This window comes from Oryctolagus cuniculus, chromosome 15 (genome assembly GCF_051225735.1).
Source record: "Oryctolagus cuniculus isolate XC-2025 breed Fujian yellow rabbit chromosome 15, ASM5122573v1, whole genome shotgun sequence".
Lineage (NCBI taxonomy): Eukaryota > Metazoa > Chordata > Mammalia > Lagomorpha > Leporidae > Oryctolagus > Oryctolagus cuniculus.
In genome coordinates, this window is record NC_142881.1 from 50,714,489 (window position 1) to 50,737,514 (window position 23,026).

General features: G+C 42.0%; 1 protein-coding gene and 2 long non-coding RNA genes across 14 annotated transcripts in view; 2 read left to right on the plus strand and 1 right to left on the minus strand.

The window, feature by feature from the left end:
- The window catches only part of LOC149121989 (uncharacterized), a 473,114-nt gene that overhangs the window by 167,752 nt on the left and 282,336 nt on the right, over positions 1 to 23,026 (plus strand). The gene's annotated exons all lie outside the window — the stretch shown is intronic.
- The window catches only part of BICC1 (BicC family RNA binding protein 1), a 336,500-nt gene that overhangs the window by 49,881 nt on the left and 263,593 nt on the right, over positions 1 to 23,026 (plus strand). For 5 of the 12 annotated variants that reach the window (XM_089314866.1, XM_089314872.1, XM_089314870.1 and 2 more), the window contains exon 1: positions 3,788 to 3,937. The exons of 2 other annotated variants lie outside the window; for them this stretch is intronic. The gene's annotated coding sequence lies outside the window, so the exon portion shown is untranslated. Of the gene's footprint in view, positions 1 to 3,787; positions 3,938 to 4,660; positions 4,803 to 23,026 lie in introns of those variants that run through there. 5 more of the 12 variants (XM_089314873.1, XM_089314871.1, XM_089314868.1 and 2 more) reach the window with 4 other exon arrangements.
- On the minus strand, positions 14,387 to 21,095 carry LOC149121990 (uncharacterized). The gene is made up of 3 exons (XR_016222200.1): positions 19,753 to 21,095; positions 18,325 to 18,409; positions 14,387 to 15,860 (listed from the first exon to the last, which is right to left on the minus strand). It is a non-coding gene; the product is annotated as an uncharacterized LOC149121990 (long non-coding RNA).

The following is a 23,026-nucleotide window of genomic DNA, read 5'->3' on the forward strand; positions in this document are numbered from 1 at the left end:
TAGAGATGACTGGCCTGTTTACTAATGTCTGTAATTCTGCCCATTTTCAGAATGTCACACACAGAACTAATCAGAGTATGGGAATTGCAGGCTTTTTTTACATAGCTATGTGCATTTAAAGGTCAGTCACCTACGGTTTTTCATGACATTATAGATTTTACCCTTTTCCCCCTATGAAGTAGTGTTCCGTGTTATAGGTGACCACAGTTTGTCTCTACATTCACCTATTGAGATTACTTCTAATTCTTGGTCATTGTGAATAAATCTTCTATAAACACTCTCATGCAGGTAGTTATGTTGACATAAATTTTCAAATGAATAAGGAGCATATTATTAGATTGTATTAGACTGAGTTTGGCTTACTAAGACATTGCCAAATTCCAAAGTAATTTACCATTCCATTCCCATCAGTAATAAATGAGAGTTTCCATTACTCTGTGCTTGGCAGCATTTGGTATTATTAGTTTTGTTTTGGATTTTAGCATTTCTAATAGATTTATTTAAAAAATGACAGATATTTATTTATATTAAACATGGTGTCCTGAAGCATTCTTTCTTTCTTTCTTTTTAAAATTTATTTATTTATTTGAAAGTCAGAGTTACACAGAGAGAGAAGAAGAGGCGGAGGGAGAGGTCTTCCATATGCTGGTTCACTCTCCAATTGGCTGCAATGGCTGGAGCCCATCCGGAGCCAGGAGCCAGGAGCCTCCTCCAGGTCTCCCATGCGGTGCAGGGGCCCAAAGACTTGGGCCATCTTCCACTGCTTTCCCAGAGCATAGCAGAAAGCTGGATCAGAAGTGGAGCAGCAGGGGCTTGAACAGGCGCCCATAAGGGATGCTGGCACTGCAGGGGGCAGCTTAACCCACTATGCCACAGCACAGGCCCCTATAGTGATATCTTATCAGTGTTTTGATTTGTGTTTTCCTAAAGATACATGATGTTGAGCATATGTTCATATGTTTACTTACCATCTGTGTTATCTTTGGTGAGCTATCCAGATTTTTTTTTCTTAAGATTTGTTTGAAAGTCAGGAGTTAGAAGAGGGGAAAGGAGAGAGGAAGAGATAGAGCTGGACTGATCTTTCATCTGCTGGTTCACTCCCCAGATGGCTACAATGGCCAGAACTAGGCCAGGCCAAAGGCAGGAGCAAGGAGCTTCTTTGAGGTTGCCCATACGGGTGGCAGGAGCCCAAACGCTTGGGCCATTTTCTGCTGCTTTTTCCAGGCCATTAGCAGGGAGCTGGATTGGAAGTGGAGCAGCCAGGACATGAATGGCACCTGTATGGGATGCTACTGTTGAAGGTGGAAGTTTTACCCAGTACACCATGTTGCCAGCCTCTCTGTTCAGATATTTGGCCCATTTTTTGATTTGTTTTCTTTTTGTTTTATAAATTCTTTGTGTATTTTGTATATGACTCTTTAGTTATTTAGGTGTTTTGCAAATATTTTCTCCCAGTATTTGGCTTTTCCTTTTATTCTCTTAAGAGCATATTCCACAGAACAGCTTTTTATATTTTGTCAAGTCCAGTGTATTTTTAATATATTATTTTTATTGTTGTTTCTAAAATCTCATCACCAACCCAAGATCATATCGATTTTCTTTAATATCTTCTAGAAATTTTATAGTTTCATATTTTACAAGTCTGTGGTCTTGTCTGTGTTATTTTGTGAGATGTAAGGTCTGAGTGTAGATTCTTATGCCTGCCCTTTGATGTATACATGTGTAATTGATCTAGTTCCATTTGTTAAAAAGACTGTACATTCAGTAGCCTTTTGTGCCTTTTTTATAACTTGGTTGCCTACACAGCGTGGGTCTATTTCTGGACTATTCTGTTTTATTGATCAGTAATGTCTGTTCTTTTTTGCTAATTCCACAGTCTTGATTGAGTCTGATTTTAATAGGTACTAAGTTTTAGTTAAAGCTTTGAGAAAAGGGTTCTCATTCTGTTTTATGGCAATAGTTGTGTTTGAATGTTTTAAAGATATTATTTTTATCTTTCTCTTCTTATAAACTCTTTAACGTTCTACATCATGCTTACTTTCAAGTGATATTGAGAATGTATGTCGTTGGTCTTCTTCCTGTCCCCGTCAGAGCCTCTTCCTGATGTAATGATAGATTCATTTACTTGTTTTTCTTCTGTTGCCCAGGTATTAGGGCCTATTTGTTTACTGCTGTGCCCCCTTCACTCAGGACTTACTTAGCATTCAATAAAACCCTATGGATATATAATGTAAACTAGATGAATGGAGTGTGATCTCCCATATTTACAGCATCCTCAAGCAGGAATGTTTGTACAAAGGTGAATTTGTCAAGTGGCTGAACTTTATAATTTTCTAAGCCTTTAGAGTTCTAGTTTTTATTTTTTTTATTTTTTTTTTTTTTGACAGGCAGAGTGGACAGTGAGAGAGACAGAGAGAGACAGAGAGAAAGGTCTTCCTTTGCCGTTGGTTCACCCTCCAATGGCCGCTGCGGCCGCCACGTTGCGGCTGGCTCACCGCGCTGATCCGATAGCAGGAGCCAGGTGCTTCTCCTGGTCTCCCATGGGGTGCAGGGCCCAAGCACTTGGGCCATCCTCCGCTGTACTCCCTGGCCACAGCAGAGAGCTGGCCTGGAAGAGGGGCAACCGGGACAGAATCCAGCGCCCTGACCGGGACTAGAACCCGGTGTGCTGGCGCCGCAAGGCGGAGGATTAGCCTAGTGAGCCACAGCGCCAGCCAGTTTTTATCTTTTAATTGACAAAATTTCTGTATATTTATGGTGTACAACATATTATTTTCCTATAGATATTCAAGGTGGGATGGCTAAATGAAGCTATAAATGTGTCCACTGCCTCACATGCTTCCTATTTTTGTGGGGAACACATTTACGATGTACTCTCAGCAGTTTTCATGTATACAGTACATTGTTTCTGGTCGTAATTACCATGTCATACTGCAGATCTTGTTGAACTTAATTCTGCTAAGATTGTGTATCCTTTCATCAGCATCTCTCCAGTCCCCACCACCTCCTTCTCCTAGAATGCACCATTCTGCACTCTGTTCTTAAGAATTTACCTTTTTAGATTACACATGTAAGTGAAATCATTCAGGTTGTTGTTCTGTAACCTCAGGGCTTTTTAGTTGGCAAATCTGTGGTTGGCAATCTCAAAGTATAATTACATGGTACTCTTATTTCTTCGGCACACTGCCCTGAACTTTATTGTTTGTGCTATTCCGTATGGTATATTGACCAGAAATCAATGAGTTAAAGTTCTCTTTCTGAAATTGGCTGGCCAAATGATCTTAGGAAAGTTAGAATTTCTTAGGATCTTAGTTGAATACTACGTTCAGTAACTAGATGATCACTTAAGATCTCAACAGTCTCTGAAATTCTCATTGTTCATGACCTCACTCCTTGTGTCATAATAGATGTCTCTCTCATGATGATGACATGTATACAAACATACAAAGAAGCATGTGGCTGCTGGGAACTGTATTTTAAATTATCACTAAAATGTTCTCTATTCACTTGCCTTTCATTACTAAGTATTCTTACATCTTTCTTTGTATTTTTTCACTGCATTGTAGTTTTACTTTTTGTCTTCTCCTTTATCTCTGCACATTTTTAGTAGGCTCTCTGGATAAATGCATAATAAATATTTTGGTAAGCAGCTTAAAGGCCTTCCAAAGATGTCCCTGTCTTAATCCCGAGAACCTGGTAAAAGGAATTCAAGTCGCAGGTGAAATTAAGAATGCCAGCCGGCTGGCTTCAAACAGGCACGAGCACCCTGACTTAGCCAGCTGGACCCAATGTATTCACAAGTGTGGTTAAAAAGAGGGAGGCTGGAGAGCTAGCATCAGAGAGATACAATGTGAGGACAATTTGGCCATTGTTGGCTGTAAAGATGGAGGGAGACCACAAACCGTGGACTGCCGGCATACTGTAGGAGCAGAGAACGGTAAGACAAAGTTGTCCTTCCGAGCTCTAAGAAGCAATGAAACCCACCAACACCTGGATTTTAGCCCAGTGACACTCATTTTGGGCTTCTGGCTGACAAAACTGTAAGACAGCCAAGTTTGTGTTGTTTGAAGCCATTAAGTTTGTGATGTTTTGTTATAGTAGTAAGAGGAAATTTATACAGAAGTCTAATATAAGGAGAACTACGCAGATTAATTTCAGAAGTAAATGTTCTGAAAGCATTTACAAAATATATCAAGACACGTGATTTGTGTCAGGTACTCTATTTTTAGCTTGTTTTTAATGAGTACTAGGAAGACTTTAATGATCATTTTCTATGGTAAAATTCCTGGATGATTTCAAAGGCTAACTTTTTGGAGTTTTTTTTGCAACAAAGTACAAAAATAAGAAATTTGAAGGGGCAGGCTCCTGGGTCTGGAAGGAAAGGAATGATAACAATCTTGACTTCTTGATAGCCTCAAGACTGTGAGGAGTGTGGCATTTAGACTATTAACAGGATACAGAACAAGTCTTATTTTTGTGTTTTGTTTTTATTATGTGTATTATATTTTTAACAGTTAATAAATGAATTATATTTTCTTGAGGGCATTTTAAATGGGAGATGTCTTACTGGAAGTCAGGTGGAAAGCAAGAATTGATCGAATTCAGTGTTGTGAATCCCAGATTAGAATCAGGAGTTGGGAAGCTAAGGCGAGGTCACGCTAGTTTTTCACCTGAGCCTCAGAAAAAACAATGCTAAGTGATGAGCTCAAGTTAGCATACCTGGGATGGACTGAATGCCAGGCAGCACTGAGGCCTCTGGGATTTAAGTGCAGTTTTCTTTTCCCGTCTTGCTTTCCACAAAGGTAAGATAAAAATGGGAGAGTTTTCGGCTCTTTGAGTTGAACTTCACTGCTTTAGTCGAGCTGTGGCTCTGTGCTTCAGTGGAGAGCCCGCAGTGTGCGGGCGCTCTTCCTGTGTGCAGCAGCCACTACAAACACGTTGGGATCACAGGCGTTCTTGTTTCATGGTTCCATTTCTGAAGTTGTGTTTTAAAAAAAGATTTATTTATTTGAAAAGCAGAGTAACAGAGAGAGGGAACACAACACAGACCACAATGAGGAAGGAAGGAAGGAAGGGAGAGACAGAGACAGAGATACCTTCCATCCACTAGTTCACTCCCCAAATGGCCCCAGTGGCCACAACTGGGCCAGGCCAAAGCCAGGAGCCTGGAACTCCATCTAGTTCTTCTGTGTGGGTGACAGAGGCCCAAAAACTTCGGCTTTTTTTTTTTTTTTTCCCCAGGCAAATCAGCAAGGAGCTGGATTGGAAATGGAGCAGCAGGGACTTGAACCAGTGCTCCTATGGGATGCTATGGCTGGCCTCAAGGAAGTTACTAAATTTTTATTCTTTCTGTGATGTAACTCCCATAGCAGCAATTTTGAATGGAAGTACAGTATGGAATGCAAATTAGAATGCTTGTTTGCTCAGGCAGCATATACATGATGGGTTATTTTGTGTTTTGGACCCATGAAATACATAATTTGATACAGCAAAAATAAAACCTAATTAAAAATATGTTTAGCAATATGATTTTTAAAATGTTTATATGAATTACATGGATTTTTGTCTCAAACATTATTAGAATTATTTAATTTTGGCATAAATTCTTATACTTATTTCATTAAAAATTTATTCGTTTGAAAGGCAGAGCCACAGAGAGATTGATCGATCTTCCATTATCTAGATCACTCCGTGGATGGCTATAATGCCAGATCTTAGCCAAGCTGAAGCCAAGAGCCAGGAGCTTTTTCCAAGTCTCTCGCTTTGGGGTCGGGACCCAAGTACTTCGACTATTTTCCAGGCACAGTAGCAGGGATCTGGATTGGAAGTGGAGCAGCTGGGACAGGAACCAGTGGCCATGTATGCCAGTGCCACAGGTGGTGGCTTAACCCACTATGCCGTGGCACCAGCCCCTGCCTATACTTTTTTCTTTTATACATATTTACTATTTTCATCTCAAGCTTGATTTTACTGTTTACTTGATGCCTGACCAAAAACATAACTAAATGTGTAAGCTCAACTCATTTTTTCAGTTTGCAAGGTTGTCTAAATTTTGTAGTATTTCAGTCTTTGATTCACATTACAAAGTAATTAATAATAAAGGACTCATGTAAGTGAGAGGAGGAAAAGCATTGTTAGATAAAATTATCTAGCTCTAGAATAATTGGAAAAGTACGTTTTTGAGCATTCTTCCCTTATTTTTGCTTGCATTGCTTCACACAGCACATACTTATGAGATTGGGTGTAATATGCATTCTTTATTCCTGTTACTGGGACAGCCTCAAGGGTATCAGGCTTCTGTTTCGTGGCTGTAGAACTTTTTCCAGTGGCTGACCATAGACTTCAGTGGCATAGTTAAAGTTGCACCTTGTGGCCCCATATATTTTTTTTTTTTATTTTTATTTTTATTTTTTGACAGGCAGAGTGGACAGTGAGAGAGAGAGAGAGACAGAGAGAAAGGTCTTCCTTTTGCCGTTGGTTCACCCTCCAATGGCCGCCGCTGCAGCCGGCGCACCGCGCTGATCCGATGGCAGGAGCCAGGATCCAGGTGCTTTTCCTGGTCTCCCATGGGGTGCAGGGCCCAAGCACCTGGGCCATCCTCCACTGCACTCCCTGGCCATAGCAGAGAGCTGGCCTGGAAGAGGGGCAACCGGGACAGAATCCGGCGCCCTGACCGGGACTAGAACCCGGTGTGCCGGCGCCGCAAGGTGGAGGATTAGCCTATTGAGCCACGGCGCTGGCGGCCCCATATATTTTTAACTTATGTGATTGACTTAATTATTAGTTCTAGTAGTAGTGCTTTTGTGCAATGTCAGGAGAGAGTTGACCACCCAGTTAGTTAAAAAGTAGGGTAATTGGCGATATTGGTGGGAGTCTTACAAAACATCGGTGTAAAATAGGCATTGTTTTTCTTCTGATCAAGTCAACAAAGGAAAAGCTGTGGACTAGGTAGAGAGGTTCTCTATATGTGGAGTCTGTTAATTATGAGTGAGCAGATCAGCAGTTCTCATCTCTTCTCATGATAATGATTAGCAGCCCTTTGTAAGGAAGGTTTCAGTGAGTGTTTGAAAAATATGGGCCATTGAGGTTTCTCATGTGAAACTAAATGTTGGCCTGGCATCTCTGGAACTCAAATGTTGACCAAATGGGTTTGGCCTTGGTTAAACTGTTTTAATCATTAAATGGAGAGATGAAGTTGCTGAGCAAATGTAGCAGCTTCAAAGTCTCAACCTCTGGTTGGAGGAGAATCAAGTGAAATATTTCACCACCTGTGTTATCTACTGAGCATCAGTTCTGTAAATGGTTCTGGTTTCTTCAAACATGGTGTTCTCTACTTGGGATCAGAACTGTCATTCACAGGTAGTATTTTCATGAGAAGTGACATTGAATTACATGTTTGAAAAATTTTCCATTTATTTGCTTAATTATGATTTAAACAATTAATAGATTATTGAATGATTAAGCCTATTTGTAAGAGTATGAAGCTTCAATATCAGTGTGTTGGTATGGTTAATATTATAACAAATGATTAACTTGTGATGGTGGTGAAAGTTAAACCTCCTAGATTTTGTTCAAAATACTAGTCTAGAAGCCTTGATTATGTGTAATTTTTATTAGTGTATGTGTATATATTTAAGTAGAAAAAGATATGTTTCACTCATTTGCAGATTCTCGGATACTTTGAAGTGCGTTGCTAGTTCCAAAATAAATGTGAGAGGTCAATGTAGTCATGCATTTAAGCATTTCATGTAAGGAAGACTGTTAAGTTACTCAGTGTCTTGATGGGCCATCAGTCTACTTAGCATAACAGTTTCCTGCTTGGTTAAATGTATGAAAGAGAAAAGAACTTTGATCCAGAAATGTTAGTTATAGAATATGGATATGGGGGGCCCGGTGCTGTGGCTCACTTGGTTAATCCTCTGCCTGCTGTGCCGGCATCCCATGTGGGAGCCAGGTTCTAGTCCCGGCTGCTCCTCTTCCAGTCCAGCTTTCTGCTGTGGCCCAGGAGGGCAGTGGAAGATGGCCCAAGTACTTGGGCCCCTGCACCCACATGGGATACCAGGAAAAAGCACCTGGCTCCTGGCTTCAGATCAGTGCAGCGCCGGCCGTAGTGGCCATTTAGGGTGTGAACCAATGGAAGGAAGACCTTTCTCTCTGTCTCTCTCTCCCTCGCTGTCTGTAACTCTACCTGTCAAATAAATAAATAAAATCTTAAAAAGAAAGAATATGGATATGGAATTATTATAATTTCAACCCCTCTAATGTCAAGTTTTGTTCTTAAAAACAATTTGATTGCTAGAGCACCTAAATAAGTCAGGCACTGTTTTTTCAGATCATTTTTTTCCTGATTGCTTGTAAGAGTAAAAAAAAATTACAAAATTATGCAAATGTTTACTACAGAGTTAGGTTATGTACTTGGAGTGATTAAAAAATCTTAAATTACTAAATATGCAAGTTGGAGGAGAATGTCTCAGGCATCAGAATCCAAAGGAGTCTCAACTTTTTTCTTACACCTGTGTCTTCTTAGTCATACTAGGTTCCATTAAAAATAAAAACTCATGTGTTTCTTTGCATTATTATTATTGTTTAATATTTATTTATTTGAAGGGCAAACAGAGAGAGAGAATCTTCCATGTGCTGGTTCACTCCCCAAATGGCTGAAATGGCCCTGGGCTGGGCCAGGCCGGAGCCAGGAGCTTCTTCCAGGTCTCCAATGTGTGTGCAGGGGCCCAAGTAGTTGGGCCATCCTTTCCTGCCTTCCCAAGTGCATTAGCAGGGAGCTAGATCAAAAGTGGAGCAGCCAGGACTCGAACTAACAACAATATGGGATACCAGCATTGCAGGTGGAGGCTTAACCCACTACACTACAGTGCCAAGCCCTCTGATTTGTTTTAGTGGACCATCTTCTGGAGTCATTTCTTATGGGTTTGTGGTATGCAGGATAATGGCCTGTCAAAGATGTACATGTCTTCGTTCCTGGAAATTTCGATGCTACCACATGAAAGGGGCTTTGCAGTTGTGATTAGGCTAAGAGACTTGAGATGACAGTTTCCTGGATAGCAGTTTTCCATTTAACATTTCTTATCCTGTAGGGTTTTTACTTTGCCTTCATTTATTTTAAAATATATTTTAAAAATATTTATGTATTTATTTGAAAGGCCGAGTTTACAGAGACGGGGAGACAGAGACAGAGTTTCCATCCGCTGGTTCACTCCTCGAATGACCACAATAGCTGGAGCTGGGCTGGTTGGAAGCCCGGAGCTCTGAGATTGTTCTGGGTCTCCTTCGTGGGTGTAGGGGCCTAAGGATTTGGGCCATATTCTGCTGCTTTCCCAGGCATGTTAGCAGGGAGCTGGATTGGAAGTGGATCAGCTGGGCCTCAGACTGATGACAGTGGGTTGCTGGCATTGCAGACTGTGTCTTAGCTGCTATGCCACAATCCTTTTTTTAAACATGTTTTTATAAAGAGAACAGATTTTATGTATTTCAAAGACATAATTCTAAGAATATAAGGATACTTCCTTCTCCCCTACCTCCTTCCTTCTTTCCATTTTTCTTTTAATTTTTGTGATAACTTACTTTGTAATCACAAGCTTAATATTCCACTAAATACAGTTTTCAACAAGTAAAAAGTAGAAAAAAACTCTCTTCCACAGGAATATAGCCAAGGGCTGTTAATTATAATTAAATCATAAGATGTCAATTTCACTCATAGATTCGAGGTTCTTTTTTTGTTTCCTTCTATAAATTAGCTACCACAAATCAGAGAAAACATGATGCTTGTCTTTTGGAATCTGACTTATTTTACTAAGCTTAATGGTCTTAAAAATATGTATTTACTTATTTGATAGAGTGACAGAGAGATCTAGCATTTGCTGGTTGACTACCTAAATAGTCTGCAACTGCCACGTCTGGGCCAGGCCGAAGCTAGGAGCCAGGAACTCCATTCTGCTGTGCCTCATGGGTGGCAGGGACCCAAATACTTTGGCCATCTTGCACTGCCTTCCCAGATAAATTAGCAGGTGGCTGGATTTGGAAGCAGAGCAGTAAGGATTTAAACCAGTGCTCTAGTAGGGGATACTAGTGTTGCAGTTGGGGGGCTTAATCCCCTACACAACAATGCTGGCCCCTTGCTTTAATTATTCTTTTAAAAATATTTATTTTATTTATTTGAAATGCAGAATGACAGAGAGGGATGGAGAGACAGATTTTTCATCTGATGGTTTACTCTTCAAATTGCTTTAAGGTTATACTTGAATTGGCCATGCAGGCAATGGCTTAACACGCTGCACCACAATGCCAGCCCCTAACCCCTTGCCTTCTTTTTGGAAAGGTATTTTCATTGGGTATATAACTGTATATTTTTTTTCTTAAAAATGTCTCACTGTCTTAAGCTTGCCTTATTTTTGATGAAAAATTGGCCATCATCATTGTCTTTGTTGCTTTGTAAATGCATATTTTTCTTGAGTTTTAAAGATTTTATTTTTAATATTGTTTAAGCAGTTTGTTAAATGTAAATGTTTTATTCATGTTTCCTTGGCCTAAATTTCATTCAGCATCTAGGATTCATGAGTTTGTAATTTTTGTCAGGCTTGGAAAGATTGACCCATTATTGTTGGGGTCTTAAACCTGAAGCTGGCCCCTGACCAGCAGGGGACAGTACAAGCACTCCCCAACAAGGCAAATGGGAAAGGTAAGGTCGACGGGTCAAGAACGCAGCAAGCACCTGTGAGTTCTGTCGAAGCAGGAACTGCTTTATTGAGGAAGTGTACAGGCTTATAAGGCTGACAAAGGACATGCGCAACAGGGGAGCCAGTCAGCGCAAAGGTCATGCAGGCGTGGGTGGACCACGCACAGGGACATCTTAAGTATAGGGATCATGCACTGTCCACGTGTCTGGAACCAAAGTGGACGTATCCCTGCTGGTGGTCAGATCTTAAGTGGCTTAACCGAAGCAGCCGCAGACACGCCCCTCGAACATCCCAGGCGCCATATTGTAATGGAGATTTTAGGCAATGCCCAATACATTATTTCTTTTTTTTTTTTAAATTTTATTTTTATTTGAGTCAGAGAAACAGAGACAAAGATTTTCCATCCGGTTGTTAACTCCCCAAATGGCTGCGAGCCAAGATAGAGAAACTGGGACCTGATTTTCCCTAACACTTGAAACAACTCAAAAATGAACAGAATACTTTAAACCATGCTTTAATACTGGACATCAAGCAACAAAGACAGTGATTATTGACTGAGAGGAGGCAAAGAAGGTAACCATATAACCGAACCAGCCTGTAGCCAGAGAACTTTCCTGGCTGTGCCACAAAGAGCACAGAGCCAGGTAGAGCATTGCAGTCTCTCTGAGTTGAGGAGATAGAGCTGGGAGGCCCAGATATTGGATCCTATCGATAGTACATTAACTTCACTGGGGAAAAAAAGATTTAAGGTCACAGCAATAGGAACAACCTAAAATTCAACAGTGATGTGGAAAAAATACTGGGAAAAAATGAATAGAACAACAGTGAGTTGTGGAACATCTTCAGGCATGTCTAATATCCAAGTAATTGGAGTGACCAGAAGAACAGGAAAGATTGTTAGAGAAATAATGGTGGGGCTGACGCTGTGTCACAACGGGTTAAAGTCCCAACCTGCAGCAGTGGCATCCCATATGGGTACAGTTGGAGTCCTGGCTACTCTGCTTCTGATCCAGCTCCCTGTTAATGCACCTGGGAAAGCAGTGTGAGATTGCCCAACACCTTGGTCCCCTGCACACACATGAGAGGCCTGGGGGAAGCTCCCGGCTGCTGGCTTCAGATTGGCTCAGCTCTGGCCATTGCAGACATTTGAGGAGTGAACCAGCAGATGGAAGACCTCTCTCTTTATGTCTGTACCTCTTTCTGTAGTTCTGTCTTTGAAATAAACAAAATAAGTTAAAAAAGAAAAGCATCACCAAATGGTTCAAATGTTAAAAAAAGGGGCCGGCGCCGCGGCTCACTAGGCTAATCCTCCGCCTAGCGGCACCGGCACACAGGGTTCTAGTCCCGGTCGGGGCGCCGGATTCTGTCCCAGTTGCCCCTCTTCCAGGCCAGCTCTCTGCTGTGGCCAGGGAGTGCAGTGGAGGATGGCCCAGGTGCTTGGGCCCTGCACCCCATGGGAGACCAGGAAAAGCACCTGGCTCCTGGCTCCTGCCATCGGATCAGCGCGGTGCGCCGGCTGCAGCGCGCCGCCCGCGGCGGCCATTGGAGGGTGAACCAACGGCAAAGGAAGACCTTTCTCTCTGTCTCTCTCTCTCACTGTCCACTCTGCCTGTCAAAAAAAAAAAAAAAATGGTTAGGGTCTGATGCCATGGCGCAGTAGGTTAAAGCTCTGGCCTGCAGTGTCAGCATCCCGTACGGATGCTGGATCAGTTCTGGCTTCTCTTCTTCTGATCCAGCTCTCTGCTATGGCCTGGGAAAGCAGTGGAAGATGGCCCAAGCCCTTGGGCCCCTATACCCACTTGGAAGATCTGGAAGAAGCTTCCAGCTTCATTGTTGCAGCCATTTGGGGAAGTGAACCTGTGGTTGGAAGACCTTTCTGTCTCTCCCTCAGTCTGTAACTCTGCCTCTCAAATAAAGAAACTCTTTTTTAAAAATCTATAAATGAGATGGGTATGACTAGCAGAAATATGCTTTGTGTGATATTCGTGTCTGAGAGTTCTGAAATGACAGGCAGCGCAGGTGTCTGATGATGGCCTGTTTCTCATAGTTGAACTGTCTTGCTACAACCTCACACGATAGGAAAGGGGTGGGAGGGCTCTTCTGAAGTGCACTAATCCCATTCCTGAGGGCTCTGCCTTCCTGATCTAACCACTTCCCGAAGGCCCTGCCTCCTGATAGCACCTTGGGGTTAGGTCTCAACAAATGATTTTGGGATGACACAAACAAACTAATACTGAGGATCCTTTTTTTGTTGTGAACTTCATAATGTAGCTTGTTTAATGAAAAGCACCCAGACTTTGATATTTCTGCTTAGAACTTGAAAAATAACATCTTCATGTATACACACATACACACATGCATACATGTAAATCAATATTTCGGAGATTTATGATGACTTACCCGAAGTTCTGTATAATACATTACAATCTTCAGAGTTCATTCATAATCCAGAAATATTCTACCCTTGAAGTTGTAAATGACTCATGAAACTGAAAAATAATAGTATACTTAATGCATTTTTTGTATGTGTATGTTTAACTTTTAATATTGAAATGCAGCTGTTATATAAGTTGCATGTATCTGTTTTCTGTGTTAAATACAATTTTAAATCCAGAAACAATGGAATATTTAAAAATTGTTTCTTAGCAACAGAAAACAAATAATTTTCTTTGGATTGTATTTTTATATGTGATAAAATTTTTAATGATGTGAGAAGATTATTGCAATTTCTTAGAAAATTTGCCAGAAGTTCTGATAATGTTTGCCATAAGAAATAGGTTGTATGTTTGAGAAGCCAAAGGCTAGTCTTTAATTACTATTAGAATTCCATGCCACATTTTATTATGTACAACTCTTTCTTTTGGCTTTCATGTGGACAAAAAAAAAGGTTTGTGTTATTATGTGATAACTGTAAGATCAAAGGTTGAAGAGGGTGAAAGCTGGTGACATAATTTAAGCTGATCTTAATTAAAACGTCTTTGTTTTAACTTTATATCTTATAAAGTTAGGCACTATGTAGTAATTTGGGGTCATATTCCATTGTTTCTCTCCCTTTTTCTTTGTGGATTGTTTTAAAAATTTCATATTTTTGAAGTGCTTTGACAGAGTGCTCTGCTTAGAGTTACTGTTTATTTTCCCTGGTTCTAAATCAAATCCATAAATGAGAAAATGGTCTTGGCTCCCTGACCAAGGCCAGAAGTGCTGAACCAATGGGGCTGTCCTTGGCTTTGCAGGCAGCAGGCGGTTTATACTGATGATATCAAAATCCCCCGTGTTACATGCTCCAGTCTCCCATTTTACAGATGAGAAAACTAGTGCTTGGTGAAATCATCGTAAGCTGCCTCTCGAGTCATCCAGGGAGCAGTAGACTGACATTCTGGATTTCATGACAGTGATGACATTGTGCTGTTCCTCTGGATGTGGTCAGAGACAAGCATTGACTGTTCCAATGTTCCTGCTCTATTGTCATGGGGTTCAGTGTACCCTCAATCAGGGAGAACACTTGCCTGTCCTGAACTGGTCTATAGGGAGTCCCACTGCTTTATGAAAAAGGGCTGTAAATCCATTTTATGTGTTTTAGTCAATGCGACTGAGTGATATATTATTTTTTTAAAATGAGGGAGGGAAGGAAGAAGAGGTGGAGGGAAAGAAGTAGAGGGAGGGAGAGAGACAGTTCCTGCTCATAGGTCCACTCTGCGAGTGCCTGAGATGGCTGAGTTGAGAACTTAATCTGAGCCTCCCATGTGGGTGGCGGGAGCCCAATTACTTGAGCCATCTGCTTCCTTCTAGGGTCTGCATTACCAAGAAGGTGGAGCTGGGGTTTGAATTCAGTCACTCTGATAGGGGATACTGGTATCCTAACAGTAAGGCCAGATGCCCTGCCCCTAATAACTTATTTAAAAAAAAAATCTATGAAGTGATGTACTTTTAGGAATAGTGTATTTTATTACCTTATGAATATTTTTAAAAAATCTCTCCAATAACACTTATACATACTTTTGTTTTTTCCATTTTACATAGAATTGGAATAAAAGTGGGAGGAGACTTGAAAGGAGGAATTAGTCAAGAATTCAGATGGCAGCAAATGTGACATCTGCTGCTTTTGCAAGATTTACCTATGTGTAGCATTTTTTTAAGGATTTATATATTTATTTGAAAGGCAGAGTTGAAGACAGAGGGACAAAGAAATCTTGGATGTGTTGGTTCGCTCTCCAAATGGCTGGAGCTGGGCTGATCCAAAGCCAGGAGCCAGATCTTCTTCCAGGTCTCCCACACGGGTGCAGTGGCCCAGGGACTTGAGTCCTCTTCCCACTGCTTTTCCAGACACATTAGCAGGGAGCTGGATTGGAAATGGAGCAGCTGGAACTTGAACTGACACCCATGGGGATGCCAGCACGGCAGGCAGTGGGTTTACTTGTTCGACCACAGCACCGGCCCCTAGGTACAGTTTTTGCATCAACTTATCTAGCTAACAGAGAAACTTCGCTTGTAAGCCAAATCTTTGAACACATCTCAGACTCAACGGGCTCATCTCTTGGGTATAATGTGAACATCCTAATGATGTCAGTGATTTAGAAGGTGACATCATGTGCAACTTGATAGAAAGATGCTGTTCACATTTAGGATTTCACTGATCCTCAGGTTTCTTCATTGGCACTTCAGGTAGCAGGCACAAGTGGCAGACCTGTGACTAACCAGTGATGAGACATTGCATTTCTGTTCCATTCGTGGGCCTGGGGACACAGTGTGAACAGGGAGGACCCAGGCTTTCATCTCTGAAGACTTGCAGTCCAGGATGGCAGGGGTTTGGAACTTAGAACAGATGCTGAGCAGAGCCTCATCCTGTCCTCAGGGGAGTGGTGAGGCAAGTCGGCCAGAATGTTCTGCTCTGTGCAGGCTGACCTTTGGGGGTTTGGCAAAGAGGACACGCCTGTGAGTCAGGGAGCAGACCACCCCTCGTCCCTCACAGCAGCTGGATACTGCAGGCCCCCGCTTCCCCCTGCCTGCTCTGGGAGGGGGGGTTGGGGAACAGCACTAAATGACAGTGAAAAGGCCCACTACTTGCACTGGGAACCGTCTGTCCTATGCAGTAGCTCTCTGCTTCGGGCTGTAAAATGGATGAATGAGCTGAAAGCCACTGAGACGTTTGTCCTGGCTTCCTTGACTAATCTGTGAAAGAAAGGAGAAGAGGACAGGTCTAAGGAGGTGGGGTTACAGGGTGGGGCTGGCCCTGGTAAGCACCCAGGGCAAACCATGCTTTCTCCGCTACTACCCTGTTCGTTGTTTTATCCTAGTCCCTTATCCTCTTTCCTTTTCCCTCTTTGTTCCTGTAAAGTAAGAGGGGGTAGGAAATGTGTGAGTGTGCTATCTTTTCATCCTCCTGATGTTTAGAGAGGTGTGTGTCTGAATGATTCTTGATGAGTAAAGAGGTAGGGTATTGTTACATTTTTGTCTTTGGGAGATGAAATACAAATGCGGTGCTTGCCTATGTTCCTTGAGTACATAAAACTTAAATATCGTGTATATATGTGTAGTTCTAATTATAGCCATACAAAAGCATTTTTTCCACTTACAGATGGTCAGTGAATAAAGTAGTAATTTTGAGTAGATGCTCTGTTTCTTAGTAACATTATAAAATGGATCTTTAATTAAAAAATAATAGAAACATTCAGAAAGCTAATGTGGCCCCATCACAGAAAGGAGTATTCCAATTGAGTAGTTCCGGGGAACAGAAACCAATCTGTGTACTTTTAACTATCAAATAATTAAAAATTGTGTTCCACATGGGAAGTGAGATACACAGCAGACCCATAGAATGGCAGATGTCCTAAACAGCACTCTGGCCTCAGAATCAGCCCTTAAGGCATGTGGATCCGGCTGAAATGCCCATGAGAGTATTTCAGGCATGGAGAGCCAAGACACTCTGGGAAAAAAAAAAAAAAAAAAACCTAAATGAAAGATCTCTGTGAGTGAGATCCCAGTAGAAAGAACGGGTCATCAAAGAAGGAGGTACCTTTCTCTGAAGGGAGGAGAGAACTTCCACTTTGACCATGGCCTTGTCGAAATATGATCAGAGTCGGAGAACTCACGGGGCTTCCATAGCCTTGGCAGCTCATGACAAGAGCCTAGGTTGATTACTGATGCCATAAACAAGAGTGTCAATTTGTTAAGTCAACCACAGGAGTCACTGTGCACTTACTCTTCATGTAGGATCTCTGTCCTTAGTGTGCTGTACATTGAGATTTAATGCTATAACTAGTACTCAAACAGTATTTTTCACTTTGTGTTTCTGTGTGGGAGCAAACTGTTGAAATCTTAATGTATGCTAAACTGATCTTCTGTATATAAAGAGAAACGAAAATGAATCATGATGTGAATGGAAGGGGAGAGGGAGTGGGAAAGGGGAGGGTTGTGGGTGGGAGGGACGTTATGGGGGGGAAGCCATTGTAATCCATAAGCTGTACTTTGGATATTTATATTCATTAAATAAAAGTTAAAAATAAAAAAAAATTGTGTTCTAGCATGGGCTCTTCTATAATGATGTTCATTACAGAAAGTTAAAGGACAAGAAAAAGCATTCTATTTTGACTGTTCAGCAAACTGATAATTTTCACTTTTACAGTCAATTTTTTTCTGTGACTATTTATGTATATGTAAAATTAGGGTCAGTAATCATTATAAAACATTAACAATTTTAATAATAGGTATTGCTAACATTGTTTCAACAGTTCTCCATCTTCTTCAATATACTAACTTGCTACGGGTTTTAATATACCTATTATGAATGTTTACTTTGGTACTGTAGGGTGTCTACCATCTTTGTTGATGTTTTCCTGTTCTGATGTTAACCTTGCTCAGAAGGTTAGGCCCTGAGCCAGTCCTCTGTTCTCCTCCTTTGTGGTTCAGCTGTGTTGTGACCTGGCTTATCAGGTCACTGAAAGCAGAGTTTTTGCTGGGACAAGTGGTTTTATTTCCATCAGTTTCCTTGTGGTAGCTGAGTAATTACTCCCTTCTCACCCCAGGAAAAGCCAAGTCCTAATCCCCAAACAGTGAACATGTCAGGGACGGAGTAAGTGATTGTACTAAAAACCATCAAGAGGAGCCATGAAGATTATCTTGCATTTTCTGGTGTGCCCAGGATGATCATCTGGGATCTCTGTAAGGAAAGGGTCACAGGGAGAGAGGCAGAAATGAGAGGACAGAGTCATCAGTGATACAGCTTGCAGACCTTAATCCTGGATTTTCTCACGTGTTGCTAATATGTTGCTGGGGCTATCACAAGTGGAACGCAGTTTCTCATCGTCAGCTGGAGCGTAATCACTGCAGTAGTTTTCACCAGAAAAATCACTTGAACTCTCAGCATGTTCTGCTGTTTAATAGGTCAGGGGCCTTACGTGAGCAAAGGTGCTGTGTCTAGTCGGCCTCCCTGCCTGTGAGATGGTGGCGCCTGTGGGACGTGATTCTCTGGTGCTGGTGTCATCTTGGCATGGCCGATCTTCCTGGCTGCCATAGGCTATGCCTGCTGTGTTTGCTAGGTTGGTAGGTGCCACCTTCCTTTCAGTGTATTATGAGGGGTGCCTGTGCTTGGAACCACGCACATTTTGTTCTTCACAGCGTGAGCAAGTTTGCTTACCTGGCATTTAAGTCCATAGCTAATTAGAAGCAATGGCATTAAGAGCCTGGAGAGGGAGCCTCTGTCACTTGCTGTCAGCATCAGCCTAAAGCACATTGAAAACACGATGGGAAAATTACAGAATTGTGTAAAAACTAAAAATTGATAGTAGGTTGGGGGTAGGTAGCTCAACATCTGTAGCATCTTTTTTTTTTTTTAATACAAAAAAAAGGCTTATTGTCTGGGGGGGAGGGGGACCTGACAGGCTGCCTCCCCGTGCACGAGAGAACAGCCGTAGCATCTTAGTATGCATGATGAGTCACGCTTTTGGAGCCAAGGTTGACACTGCTTAGGGCACCCTCAGGCCAGAGCAGAGTGCCTGGTTCAAGTCCTGGCTCTGCTGCTTTCAGTTAATGCACATCTAGGAGGCAGCAGGAGAGAGCTTGAGTACTTGGGCTGCTGTTACCCATGTGAAAGGCGTGAATTGAGCTCCTGGCTTCCAGCTTCTGCCTGGCTCAGCCCTGGCTGTTGTGAGCATTTGGGGAGTGAACCAGCAGATGGGAGACAAGCTCTGTCTCTCCGCCTTTCAAATATAATGAAAACATGTCAAAGAATTTTCTTTCCAAAGTTCTAAATATGTGAATAAACATACTCTACATATACAAAACTGCACAGTAATGATTTGGATTAGGGAAAATGAGGAAGAAACGTTTTAACATATTCATAGTAGTGTTTCTATGCTTAAGGGTTAACCTAAATTTTGTTATTTCGCTTACGGGCATGAAATCAGTTTACTATGATGGCCAATTCCCCAAAGCTGAGCTGTAGTGCGTGTCTCGTTAGTCAGCATTTATCATAAGCCCTTGAAAATTACTGGAACTCCTTTCTCCCTTTAGGAGACTTATGAAGAGAAAGAGAAAACAGATTTGTCATCTCTTCTTAAGGAAAAATTTAATTTCTAACCTCTTAATTGGCTTACTAGACTTCGAAATTTCAATATTTGGTTGACTTTATTTTTTTGAGTCCCTACTTCATGTTGTGACTCTTGCAGAAGATCTAAGACAACTGCCTGCAGTTGGAGGTTGAGATTTAAACATTTACCGAGATTACTTACTATTGTATTTTTTTTTTTTGACAGGCAGAGTGGACAGTGAGAGGGACAGAGAGAAAGGTCTTCTTTTTTGCCGTTGGTTCACCCTCCAATGGCCGCCGCGGCCGGTGCATCGCGCTGATCCGAAGCCAGGAGCCAGGTGCTTCTCCTGGTCTCCCATGTGGGTGCAGGGCCCAAGGACTTGGGCCATCCTCCACTGCACTCCCTGGCCACAGCAGAGAGCTGGCCTGGAAGAGGGGCAACCGGAACAGAATCCGGCGCCCTGACCGGGACTAGAACCCGGTGTGCCGGCACCCCAAGGCGGAGGATTAGCCTATTGAGCTGTGGCGCCAGCCTACAATAGTATTTTGAAAGTTCCTCGTGTCGAGTGGCCTCCTCACTAGTTGTGCCCGGGAGAGGTGATCCTGTCGTTGACTCTCAAGCGAGCCTGTGATGGAGCCACAGGCAGAGGGCCTTGTGAGTGTCAAGGCTTTGGAAGCTGGAAAGGGCCTTGTGCATTTGGGGAAGCCTGAGAAACAGACTGATCGACAGGCTTGGGGAGAGGAGGAAGGAAGTGGGGTGGAGGTGAGGGTTAATCTTGGCTGGAGAGGGGGGATTTGTAAACAGAGACAGCCTGTTCTCTTCCAAACAACTTTCTGGTGGTCCCAGTTTAGATAATTGGTCTCACATCTCTGCATCGGTTTCTTATCTTTGTAATCATCCTTGCTGACAGCGCCCATTTCTTGGTTTTTCTAAGGACTAGATGAGAACACATGTGAGCACACTGCTTGGCTTTATGTTCTTGCCACCTCCGCTCTTTCCTCTCCTCCCCAGAACCCTTGGCGATCATCTCTGGCACTGTGAGGGATTGAGACTCAAGTGTCAGGTGCCAGACAGAGCTGCAGGGCTTTGTGAGGAAGGCGTGGCATGGGAGTGCTCTTGAGTGAGCCACGTTGGGTTTGCTGTGTTCAGAGAGGAGCTCTCCTTGAGAGCATCACACCCTGAACCCAGGTCACATGTGTCCCAAGGTCCTCGAAGGCTAACTGTGTTATGTAGCACTTACTTTAATGTTGTAGGGGATTTTCTCCTTATTTCCAAGATTAGACCAGTCCTCCAGCAAGAAGGAAAAGAAAGGAAGAGGGGTTGCTGGCCAGGAAGAGAGTGGATGAGAAATTTGTGCACAGATGCCCAAGCTAGCACACCAAATCCAGAGTTTTTAGGTAAGGGCTGATCTTTGTGTTAGACGTTTGTCTTGGACATCTCCATGCTTATTTATACTCCTGTGCTACACTCTTCCCTTTGCTTTCTCTCAACTCAGTGCATTATCAGATGGGACAAAGTAAGAATTAAATCTGTAGAAGCACATTTCTAAGAATTATGTGAAAATAGCAGAACCACACTAAGAAAGGGAGATTGTGCCCCTGCATGGCACATTTCACAGTGCAGTGCCTTTGGGAGCAATGATTGCTCAGTCTGGAGCCATGCTTTATTTTATGTGGTCTTCTAGAAAGATACTTCTAGTAAAAAGAAAAAAAAAAAACCAAGACATTGTGCTTTTTAGGTTATGTTTCAGAATTCTCAATGTGGGCTTTTTGTCTTTTTCCCGTCTTCAGTTAGCACAGGAAGGGAAGTAAACCTGGGTAGGTTTGGTAAAAGTACAATACAAGTGCTGTTTGTGTGTGTTTTAAAGTTAAATTGGGGATTAATAAGTGGCCTCATGGTTAAGATGCCCATGTCCCACACAGAGTACCTGGGTTTCAGTCCTGGCTCCACTTTGGTTTCAGCTGCCTGCTGGTGCAGTCTCTGGAAGGCAGAAGGTGATGGATGAAGTAGTTGGGTACCTTCCACCCATGTGGGAGACCTGGTCTGGTGTTTCCAGCTTTTGGCTTTGTTGATGGTTTAGTTTAGATCCAGTGAATGGGTTTCCTCTCTACCTCTCAAAAATAGTTACATCGAAGGGGAGAAAATAGCATTTTGAGTTAAGTAGCCAGTGTGTTGAACACAGTTTATACATCTAAGGATATTCATTTGGAGATGATGTGACTCAACCATTGTCTACACAGTTTCCTGGAAGTTCTCCAGTCGCAAAGCTCTTTAATTATACAGAGTGCTGCATTTTTTCTTCTTGTTGCTGTTCCCCTCACCACAGGGAACATGTGTACATGTCATAATATTTAAACATCTTGAGGATTCTACACTGCAATTGAAATGGAATGTCAAGAATGTTTTGTGGGAAATATTTATTTTTTGCATATCCTTCAAACCTGTGTCTTTGGAAGATGTAACTTCAGATGCTTTTTTAATCAGGTGCTGTAAGACGTAAATAAGCAAACATGACTGCCTAACTAGAGAGCAGTAAGAAGATGAATATGTGTATGTTTCTTGATTCTGAGGAGCTCACAGTATCTTCATTGGGAAATTTACTTAAAACCAAAGGACAGTCTCCAGTTCTGATGTCAGGGTTAGAACAATTATCCTTGGCCAAGGTTATCTTCTATCTTACTTTGTAATATTGAAATGCTTGCTGTAGCATGATGCCCACATGTCCTTTTTTGGCTAGCTACTTTCTTAGGTTTGGCCCTGGTAAACTTAAAGATTCTTCAAGCTGGCCAATCCTCATGATAAACTCTGGGAGTGTGATAGGCTGGAGGTGGTAGAAAAGTCGCCAAGATGACTGGATTCTGGTGTTGAAAGAGGATGAAGTGGTGCTATTCAGAACAGATGGCAGAGTTACTTGTTGCAATTGATCCCGTCTTTGTAGGCTGCTATTCAGCTCCAGAACTGCTTCTTCCTTTGGCTTTGTGTGTTTCTTTTCCTTAACTTTCTAGCCATAATACATTTGAGTCAGCAGAGCTTAGAATTTGTGCCTAATTTGTACAAATACAGTTTGGGAACTTAAAGGTTGGGAAGTTATTTGCAACTAGGAAATTTAACTTAAACCAGAACTGTGTATTTCCCAGATGTGAACCCATTTAACCTGCAGTCACAAAGCCAGCTGCTAGCTTAGTGTCAGCACAACCTTCACAGAAACAGTGGGGGCAAGCGTAGTTTCCATTGGGTTCTCCCAGACAGTCTTTCTTTTTATGAACCATAAAGTAGGGTTGTAATAACCTGTGTTGGTGAAATATTTCATGACACCGTTTCCATTTTAGGTTTACAAATGATACTCTTTTGTTCTTTTTGTATAAAATGTTTCCTTGACTGTGGTCATTTTTAGTACCCAGCAAAGGTATCTAATTCACTTGTGTCTCAGTCCCTTTATCCCTGTCATTGGCTTCTAGACTTGCTACAGGCACCTTCAGTTTGAATTGTGAATCTGACTTCTGTCTTTTCCTATTTCTACTTCGTAGACTTCCAGTTTTTAAAAAGACACTCAAATTCTTTCATGCAGAGCTGACTAGTTCTGAATAGAGTAATGAGAATTCAGAGATCTGTGTAATTTTTATTGGTAAGATCTTTTGACTTTCTGCTGTCCTGTCACTATTCCCAAATCATTGACTATGCTTAATTACTTGTTGAGTTGAGCTAATAGGGTCAACCAGAAGACTGCTTTGATCCATCATCTCGTTGGAATCCATGTTGTGGACATTTCCTGAAGGCTAAGAATAGATTTCTTGGAGGATTCTGTTATTG